The following is a 10,979-nucleotide window of genomic DNA, read 5'->3' on the forward strand; positions in this document are numbered from 1 at the left end:
ATTGCCTCCCCAACTTGACGCCCTTGGACCAATTTGGCATTGGAGCTGGCGTCAACCCTTTTAAATGTGCCCTTTCCTGTATTTGTTTCTCAGTATCTAACACTACCTGGTGAACACAAACCCAGTCTGTTAAGTCTGGCTGGAGCACTACATGATGTATAGGTCGGACAGCTTCATATAATAAGTGTATGGCGCACAACTCTGAGTGTAAATTAGAATCATGATCACCCATGATGGAAAGAATTGACTTAGTGACTGAAGTACTCACAGCTTCAGAAGTAATGAGCATGATGTTAACTGCAGCAGACAGCAGCACAAAACATGTTCAACCTGCCACTGTATCTCTGTTTAACTCATTCATTTTGAAAGAAAAATATGTACAGTACACATGCTTTTGCTACCTCCACCACCCAGATCAATATGAGTTGTATAACAAATGAATCAGCTTCATTCATGATAAGGTAAAACAGTTTTGATACTGTAACAAATGTGGATGCATGACACCTGAGTGCTATTAAACCATACTGGATTGCTGAATTCACAAACAAACTATAAATCTTTAATTGAGGCAAAAACTTAAAAAATAATGGACAAACAATTTAGAAGCTACTGTCATGGTCTTCGGTTGTTGTTTAGTCAGTTTCCTGTTTTATTTTAAAGTTCACTCCACATGTGGTATGTTTGGTTTTACTTGTTGTTGTGAGTTTCTCTACCATTGGCAGTGTCTGCTCTGCTCGGATCACTTTCATCTGTCCCTCGTTAGTCCTCCCTTTGTCCACTCTTTCTTAAATTGTTCCCCATGAGGAGAGAGCGTAAGTGCCCGGATGCAGCTCCGCCTTTTTTGTGAGGACGCTGCGAGTGATTCAAGTTGAACATTTCTGAACTTTTCGGAAAAGCGCTGGTGACGTCTGTAGTAAATGGAGGAGAAGCTTGTTTTGGTTGCGTCTGTCTGTCATTATGTTTATATGTCAGACACTCATGACAAAGACTGATGAATCCCATTTGTGGGAGCAGATTAACAGGGTGGATACTGAATGTTGCTGGCAAGTGGGGGGCTTTTATCGCCGTATACGATTTTATAACGCATCATCGTCCTTGCTCTGACTGTCAGATTGAGCAGTGAAAAGGTTTGTCTGTTTTTGCTGAAAGGAGTTTTTGTTTGCCTGTTTCTGCCAGATACATACCTGCCGGCCTGCTTGAATCGGTACGTTTTTTATGTTATTACATTATCATCATTGAATCTGCCAGTCTCTGCATTGCAGTGGCGGGCCGTGCATTTTATACCTGGGCCTTCAGTGCTGTCCTACTACAGTTGAACCTCCTCCTAATAACCTCATTATGACGCCACAGCTACGGTTACTATTTGTTTCTAGGGGTGTAATAATACACGTATTCGTATTAAACCTTTCGGTGCGAGGCTTACGAACCGATCAAACTGCCGACCCTCTGATTGAAGGACGACCCTGCTCTCCACTTACCCACAGTCGCCCACAGGAAGAAAAGAAGAGAGAAGTTTTGAGTAATCCAGTGAAGATGAAGAAAATCAAAGAAAGAAAGACAATAAAAAGAAGAGGAAGATGTAAAGAAAAGAGAAGAAAGGAGACAAAGAGAGAAGAAAGGAGAAGAAGCACAAGAGAAGGAGATCAAGTTCAAGCTCGGTTGAGAAAAATACAGGTCACATTCCCGAGATGAATCTTTAGCAGGTACCAAATATCGTTCCCATCATCATTCAGGCTATGGCCTACAGCTCCCCGCTGGCAGACATCACCAGTCCTCCGCTCCATCCAATCACTCAGGGCGCCGTGGGAGGACCGCTCCCAGTCACCACACAGAAACAACAGGGAAAGTCACTTCAACTATGCCTTCAATATGCCACCCATTCCTTTATCTGTCTCTTAATGTATAGAAGCAGATGTGCATGTATTAATGCATTGAGGATGGATAGTGTGGTGGGAGTCTGTCATGAGTTCAAACACGGAATTACAGGCTCCATGCCTACCAGTTGCTTTTATTTTGAAAAGTATTTTCCACAATGGTAACATCATTTTTATTTCAGACTATCGTGGCTGATCTGGTTTAGTTACTTTCTTCAAAGCCAATAACCCTTTAATGTGCATGTAATCAGAACGTAGTACAGTATATTGTTGTAGTTTTTACAGTAGAATAGGACCTGCTTTTAAGGTTTTTGTAATATATGTTTGTTACTCCTGTGAGTGGCAAATTAAATACAAATAAATAAATAAGAAAATAGATACAACAACAAAAACGTATTCCATTGAAAAAAGGGTTCTTTATTCTGAGTCAGTGACAAATTGCTTAAAAAGTGGACTTGTACTGAACAGTGAATCTGTTTGGCAATTAGTGACGACAGCTGCCATTGTTTGGATAAAAATAATAAAAAGTACAAATAAATTCTTTTGGAAAACAAAAACAATATCATTACCTTATAAACATTGAGTTTTGACACTAAACTAACAGCAGCTCAGCATGTGGACTGAAGTGAATACCTCAACTGTGGTTGGAAGTCACATTGAATGTTAGAACACAAACTTATACATCTCAGTTCAATGTTGTGATAGCACAGGAATCTGCACGAAGGTCACTCAGCTGGCAGATTTCTTTCGAATGAAAAGGTAAAATGCACAGTACGTTTAGTGTTGCATTACTAATATAGGAAACAAGATGAAAAAACAATAGCATGCAAATTCTACATAATGCCTTCTCAACCATTCTGAGATATTATTCAAATCTGACAAGCACAGAATTTCAAACTGACACAAATTATACATCAAGATTACTACTTTGATCAAAATAAATCAGGGCAACTTCTTCTACTTAATTCTACTTTACGTTCCAAATTCAACACAGTGTGACCTCAATAAAAGACTGGTGCTGTAGATACAAATACAGGTGTTCCAATATACAAAAGTAATGGCCGCCTAGCCAGGCCCCTGAAACACTGGCCACACTTCTGATTGGTTCAGTGATTCACACAGGTCTGGTGCTTTGCCCTGGTCAGGCCCTGATGAGACAGAGTGCGTTTTAGCAGCCTGGGGCGGCTTGTTTGATCCTTTCAATGAGAGTGAAGCACTTTGCAAACACTTTTTGCATTGCTAAGCACCTCATGTTTTTACAGGAGCGCCCTCAATGCCTTAAACTGAAAAATTCAACTCAGAATGGAAAAGCACCAAACATCACGGGTTGTTTTTCTCATAGTGGTGACTCTTCCTGAATACCTGGAGCTATATGACTTTACCAACAGTAGTTACTGTGATCTGAACAGAAAACACCAGGCCACAAACTAGCAGGGGGAAACGGTTCTGTAGTTGTGCTCGGGGTCACGGTGGGATGGTGGACAGCGCTCCCGTTGTGTCTTACGAAACAAGCTGTTGTTGCTCATTGAAAAAACTACCACTTTTGTCCACAGGGGCCACCCCAATCAACAACCAAATGAAAGTTCTCTTCAGTGACTGTAATAGAAATCAGCTAACATAAGCCTGATATCAGACTGAAATAATGAATTGAAACAAAAAGCAGTCTCATCACCAGACTAATGGCCTCCACCTCATCTAGTGCATTATGGCATACCTGAAGAACTCATCAAGGGAAGTAAAGAAAATACTTCATACAGACATAACATGTCTGTCACACCAACAAAATGTAGCCGAGGTTGGATACAAAACCCAGAAGTATATGTGTACTTAATGAGTCAAATTATCATTCAGCGCTGCTAGAAACATTTTCCTTTTTGCAACATGTTGCAAATGGTTAATTAAAACATACATTATTACATACTTGTATTCCGTAACCCAAATTCATGCACAAATACTTTGTTTGCAGTGTATTACATAAAGAGCACACTGTTACAGCTCCATAGGCTATATGACATAGAAAACCAAGTAAATAAAGCAAATGAACAACTTGCTCTCTGTATACAAAGAACACGGTGTTAGTTCCATGTTTGTGCAAAATAGAAAGGTGGAGTTTAAAACAGAGACCCCACAGAAAGAAACTTCCAGGATAAAATGTTAAAGATACGGTCCCTAATTATGTTACAGTTCCCAACAACAAGCCAGACTTTCCTCTCCATGATGTTTAAAGATGAGGACCAAGAAGAAGAAGAGGGCTGAACAATCAGGCAGTATATCTTTGAAATAAATGAGTTGGTAAATGCTACATTGCCTGACATGACAGTTGCTATTGAAATGATATCTTAGTGATAACAGCACGATAACGATGTAAATGTTTTAATAAAGTTAGATGCTATTGATTGTAGATTGTGGCTAAGATGCCCTTGTGTGTCGGCTGAGAGAGCAAGTTAAGAACACTACACGTAAACAGACAAAATGCAATCAGACTATCCAACTCCAAAGACAACACACATTCAATTCAATAAAACACAAGCTAATGGACAGAATTATATGTTTTATCTTTGCTTGCATTTTGTCTTTCTTCTCATGGTTTGTGAAGCTGCAGTACTTTAAGCTCCCTGTGCGTTTTCTATTGAAAGGTTTCTTTTTCAAAGTAAAAATGATTCAATAATTACATTAATAAAGCATTTTATTTTAGGCTAATTCCTTTTAAATAAGATTTAAAAATGAACAATACTCCCCCCCCCCCATTCACTAAATAGCTTTTGAAATGATGACACTGCGTTACATGTCTTTCAATTTCAAACTCCTGAACTGAAAAACTGGAAAGACAACAACAACAATAAAAAACCCAGGTCTGTTTGCAAGGCAGCGTTCAAAATGGCATAAGGAATGCTTCTGTACATTATATTTTCAATGAAACAGGAAAGTGTGACACACTGACAAAGGGTGCTCTTTAGGTTATTTGCATGTACAGTTGCAGCTGTTCAAATATTACGACTGTGGTGTATTTTTATTTTTACTAAATATCAATTTATATTCAGAGTAACAAAAGATTGAATAATTTGGAAAAAAATATTTTAAAGTAAAAATACTATTTGCATGCAATATATTTGATTGCATGTGAGACTGGATATGTTGGGCATGCAAATGTGAGAATAGCTAAAATATCAATCATCTGTACATAATCAGCATATGAATACTGACCTTCTATGCTTATTCTGGAAATCATGTTTCATCAATGCAATCTATTTACAAAGACTGAGTACTTTTATACATATAATCCTTCGTCTTCTATTGTACAATAATTACAATTACAGCGTTAAATGTGTCTTTTAACACCTCAATAAAGACAGAAAGAAATAATACCATATATGTGACCAGGCATGATGTGAGATGCTGGTGTTTCCTATACGCCACAATCTTTCAAACAAAATGCCATAGCTGCATGTAAAGGGATTTATAAAAAGTCAGAGAGTCAGATAATGTCTAGAAGGAATCATCAAGAGGGTCTCCCTTTGCTTTTTCTCGGAAACATGTGGCATCTCCCTGCTCTGTGAGCTGCTCTGAATTCTTTATCACAGTTACAGTTTTGATGTGACGTCAAACACAAAGAATAGCGAGTGCTAAAGTGTCCATGCCTCACTTTCACTAGGAGTTAAATTGATCAAAGAGTATGCAGTCAAAGAAACACATCAGTAGGTGCAGTATCTCCCTGTGGCTGTGATGGGTGAGAGCCTCCAATAACTAACTAAAGGACACTGCAACGTCTCTACTTTCCAGTCTTATTGAGGTCAGTGTGCTCACCACTGCCACCCGAGCCTCCACCGATACTGGCCCTGTGTCCAGCCTCCTGGAAAGAAACGTTGAAATGCCAAATCCAGGTTTGGGTAAAAACTCAAGGATATCTCCAAATGTCTTCAAGTTTCCTTTTCTGTGGCATCATGGGTACAGTCTCTTGCGGCCCTACTTCTTAGCCAGTTGGAAAGGATGTTGACCCTTAAAACATATGTGGGAATACAGTTTAATCACTTCAAAGAAACACAAGCAAAAGAGATCAGGGATGTTAAAATGAGTAGTGCATAAAAGAGTATTTATCGTTAGTCGTTGATGTCCAGTGCATTCTCAGACAATTTTAAACAAATTTTTCTTTCAACCTCACACTCCATTGTGGAAACACCTAGAGCCACCGGCACACTATTGCTTCAGCATACAAATTATGTTTATTCCACGTAATTGCGAACACAGAAGTATAAAGAGTAACAAATTACGGGTAGGGAGGAGGTTCGGGACTTTCGTCCAAGTTCCGTAATTACTTTGTGGTCATGTAACTTCAGTAGTTCTTTAATCCTGACCACGATATGTTTCTGAACCTAACCAATTGGTTTTGTTGTCTAAACCTAACAAAGTTGTTTCCTGTGACGCCGTAAGTTTATTTTGAAAAGACTGTGCATTCGTGTTACACCCATTAAAGGAATACTTTTGGAATGCTCCAAAACGACTTGAAGAAAACCTTGTTTTTCTCACATGTCTCCACAGGGAACAGAACATCTAAAAACAGAGAAAAGTCTTGATGGATTTGTAAATGGGGGCCGCAAAATTATATGAAAATGTTTGTTCATAAAACTCTCACACAACTCGTACAGTATGATCCAAGTCTCATTTATCCAGTTGTATGCTCACTGCTTCACAAACACATGCCTCTTCACTGAAACAACAGGCTCCTTGTCCACGCCAGTAGTCAACACATTCTCACTCCCAGCTCTGCTAATACCGCCGCCTGGTCAGTGGTCCTACGCTTCAATCTAAAATTCAATCTACGTATCTGTTAGTGTCAGTTTTGGAGTCATATCATATTTCACGCATAAATCCTCTTATCAAAATAAACTTACAACATAGATTTATTTCGTTTTTAGGTTTACTTGCGCAACAAAACCAGGTGTTTGGGTTTCGGCAACAAACCCCTTGGTTTGGTTTAGAAAAGGATTGTGGTTTGGGTTAAAATTAGTTTGTTTGCTTTGTAAAATAACTTAGCTTATTACACAACTGGTATCCGGAAGTACATAGCAAAACTACTGAACAATAACTTTGACTTGGTTTTACCCAGGACACGAACATTGGTCCCCTGGGGGAAAGTCCTGTTTGTGTGACTCATCCATCCATCCTCCCCTCCCATCCGCCCTACTCTCACTTACCGCTGTTTAAACTACCTCAGCTGCTCTGACCGCCTAATACACACGCGGACGGGTTTACATTAAATTGGTTTCTTGGTGCATCGGTATCAGACGCCGAGGGGCACTGACCTAAGCTATGGTTCTTGAAGCATTGATTGGGAGTGACACTGGGTCAGAGTAGTGCGCCCCAACAAACTTTTAAACAGTCAAGTTTTAGTAAAGATGTTTTTGTGAAGTAGTGATCATACAAATGAATAAATGAGACTTGGATTATATTGCATGAGTTGTGTGAGTTTGTAAACAGACGTTTTCGTATAATTTCGTTGTTGTTAAATGCGCCCCCCCCGATATTTAATTCTTTGTTCACCATTCAGCATTAACGGGAGGCTTGATTGGTCAGTGGGCTAGCTTGACTGTTGTGAAACTAGCTAGCAGAACTTTGTAGAACTAAGAGTTGAAGTTTAAAGATATGTAAGACGTTTTTACGTGACATTACATTTTTAGCGTTTTGGCATGTTTGGCGGTGACAATCTCTGCTGCCTCTGCCGAGCGGACATTTTCAGCCCTCAAACGTTTTAAAACTAGTGCTGGGCAGGTTAACGCGTTATTATCACGTTAACGCATTAATTAATTCATGCCGACAATTATTTTATCGCCGTTAACGCATTTTAAAAATTTTTATTATTAAGCGGACGTTTCCCACTCCTGCATAATTTGCCTAAAACGCCTATCAACCGCGTACCCAAAGTAAACTGACAGCTCTTATTGAACCATTGGGAGTACATGTATGGTTTTAGTCTCTATTGAACGGCAACACTCTGAAGTTTCTTCACAAACAGTCAGAATCACCGTAAGTGCTACTAGCATTGAGCTATGGCGTTTTCAGCACAGTGAAAGAGAAGCATTTTACTTCCGCCTAGATTTGTTTTGACCACCAGACGGCAGCAGCTATCTATGGCTGGGATTTACAGGCTTGAAAAGACTCTCATTCCACAGTTAACAGTCATGACGCCTAGCGTAAGTTAAAATTTGATAACAATACGACAGAAAATTGATATTCTACACGTGGTTTACAGAGAGCGCTGCAGCATAAAAACGCATTTGGAGGATCGCGACACCACGTCAAAATGCATATATTATGATAAACTACGTGTTCGAACTATAGTTTATTTATGTTGATGTATGGTTAACTATATCATATTCAACCATTATCAACTTTCACAGATTCTTTAAAACTCTCATGAACCAGACTTTAGTCTTCACACTCTGTCCCAAGAACTTGACTCATGGTTTCCAGTTCAGGTTAGAAAACTTTCCCAGCATTCAATCTGATAAATCTGCATATCCTTGGCTTCGTAATTTCATTGGCTATGTGGAGCCTGAGTTTGAACTGGATCTGTTGCGATTGGCTCGAGCTATACCCAAAGAAGTGAGGCGGGCATTGTCTTTCAAAGCGGACTCTCGTTGGCTGTTCCAGACTGTGGCCGGGCTATAGAAGCTCCTATTGGGTCAAATGAGGTGTCAATCTAACAGACGGAATGCAGGCTCCATTTTGTGATGAAAATCTCCGCTCTGTTGACACCGAACGTGAAGTTATGCCCGAAATATGATCGCGAGTTATCATATCTGCTGGCTAATTTGAAATGATGCAACAGCCCCCCATGGGTCTTTATGGACGTACTAATGTGTTTTGGACTAAATCTTTTACTGGATTCGATCGAGTGGACCCTTAGCCACCTAGCAAGACCGTTTTTGCTGGACTAGCATGCATGAGGGGGACGTTATGGATCATAATCGGTGAGTCACGGCGATATTTTATATATTTTATTTTATTTTTGGAGTGCTTGTTTGACAGAGACGTTAACTGTACCTGCTGTTGTTATTGTATCTTGAAATGGTTTGCAGAAATCGAATTACAAGAACCGTAGCTTTCTAATGAGATATCACATTAATACTCATGTTACAGGGCAGTTGTGTGCATAACACAAATATGCAGTTATCACTCTGACGGCCCGCCCGTGTGACACTGACATCAAACCTCAGTAAAATCAGGTCTGCAATAGATTTAACTTTTGACATTCATGTGATTTCTACAGGACACAGCAGCTGGTTTAGACTAAACCACAGGAGCAGTTTAAGACACCATGCGCTTTTGTTCGAGACAATACAGGTTGAAACTCGTCCTAAAACATGAACTATAAATAAACTAATGACAGAGCAGCAGTCATGTAATCTGAGATGATGCCTTTCTGAAATGATTTGTGTTTGTTTTTAACTTGTTTTCTAAAATGTTGCATCTTGTACAGAAAAAGAATAGAATCGATCGCTCACATCTATACGTGAGTATGTTTCAAACATATTTTTAGAACAAAACCAAAATCCTCAGAAATGTATAATTAATTATCAACACTTTAAACATTTCAGCACATATCTGGACGTAAGTATTTATGATTGGTATGACAGTGAAATGAAGGCCAGCGAGTGACTAAGATGTGGGTTAATGTGAGGTACTGTACATCAACATGACATCAGGAGTCATTTATTGCTGGCAACAACAATCTCTCTCATGGCAACATCAGATCCAGGCGACCAAAACGCAAACAAAGCTTTGTCAAAGAGCAGCAGCACATTCTGGTCAGTCCATCCATGTCTTCAACTCGAGTCACTTGGTAACGTTAATGAGGTTAGCTTAATGAGCACAGCTGAACACACAGCACATGCCTTAAGGGTCAGCAGTGATATTTCCATCCAACTATATGGGCTGTATACTGTACTTCAGATTAGAACACAAATGAACAAGAGCCTGACATTCTTAAAGCAGGAAGTGGCCGCCCATCAAAAGCAGAACTATTTACAATGAACTTAAAATCAGAAGGAATGCAAGAAGCTAAAACATTGAGCGGATGCTTTCCTGCTGTAAAACTAAACATTTACTTTTCATGCCGGAACTTGGTTGACACCCTCCTCCAGGAAACACGTGTTGGGTTTGGAGCAAATTGTGATTGTCTCGATAAGGCTACCTGATTCTAAATCAGATCTCAAACACTGGATTTAAGGCTGTCACCTCATGATTGATTGACACAGAACTTGCCATGGTGTGCTGTGGATGTAATGCCGATATAAAATCATTGCTTTCAGCACCACCTATGAAGGTTTTGCTTTACTTGTGTAACATAACAAGAACAACAGCCCTTGGTGATGCCAATTGTAGTTCCATGGAACAGTCAACATGAACATTTTTTCATGAATCATTTATAATGTATTTTGTCCTATAGATGGCAGTAGAGGAGCGTTCATGCTATACCCAGAATCAAAAAGGTTCATCCTCTGAGGATCATGGCATGCATAGCAAATTCCATTTCTTAGAGTTTTTTGTCTACAGACTGAAGGTTGGAACTGATGTTTGCAGTAAAGGAACCTTCCTAAATCATTGAGGAATCATCCTCTGGGAACCATGTTTATTTGATGTACATGCAATCCTGGCATGAAATACAGACGTTTCTACTATTGTTAAGGATCATCAGTGGATATTTGTGGAAAATGTCATAATTGTGTTTAATGTAATAAACAATAAACCTGCCCATGATGGAGAAAGGTGTTGAGCACAACATGTAATCATTGCCAAAGCTGGAGGCCCTGCTGCCAAAAACTGAACTTATAAAACTGGTACTGGATCTTTGAGGCCGATACAGATATCAATATTTGGAACTTCAAAACATCCGTTAACAATATGTGGATGTTTATATTCTCATCTGATCTGGTCTACGTTCCGACCCTCACCTATGGTCACGAACTCTGTGTCGTGACCGGAAGGACAAGGTCGCGGCTACAAGCTAAATGAGCTTCCTCCGTAGGGTGGCCGGGCTCAGCCTTAGAGATCGGGTAAGGAGCTCGGTCATCAGGAGAGAACTTGGAGTCGAGCCGCTACTCCTTT

The sequence above is a fragment of the Anarrhichthys ocellatus genome, unplaced genomic scaffold, assembly GCF_004355925.1.
Source record: "Anarrhichthys ocellatus isolate YVR2014 unplaced genomic scaffold, GSC_Weel_1.0 scaffold68, whole genome shotgun sequence".
NCBI lineage: Eukaryota > Metazoa > Chordata > Actinopteri > Perciformes > Anarhichadidae > Anarrhichthys > Anarrhichthys ocellatus.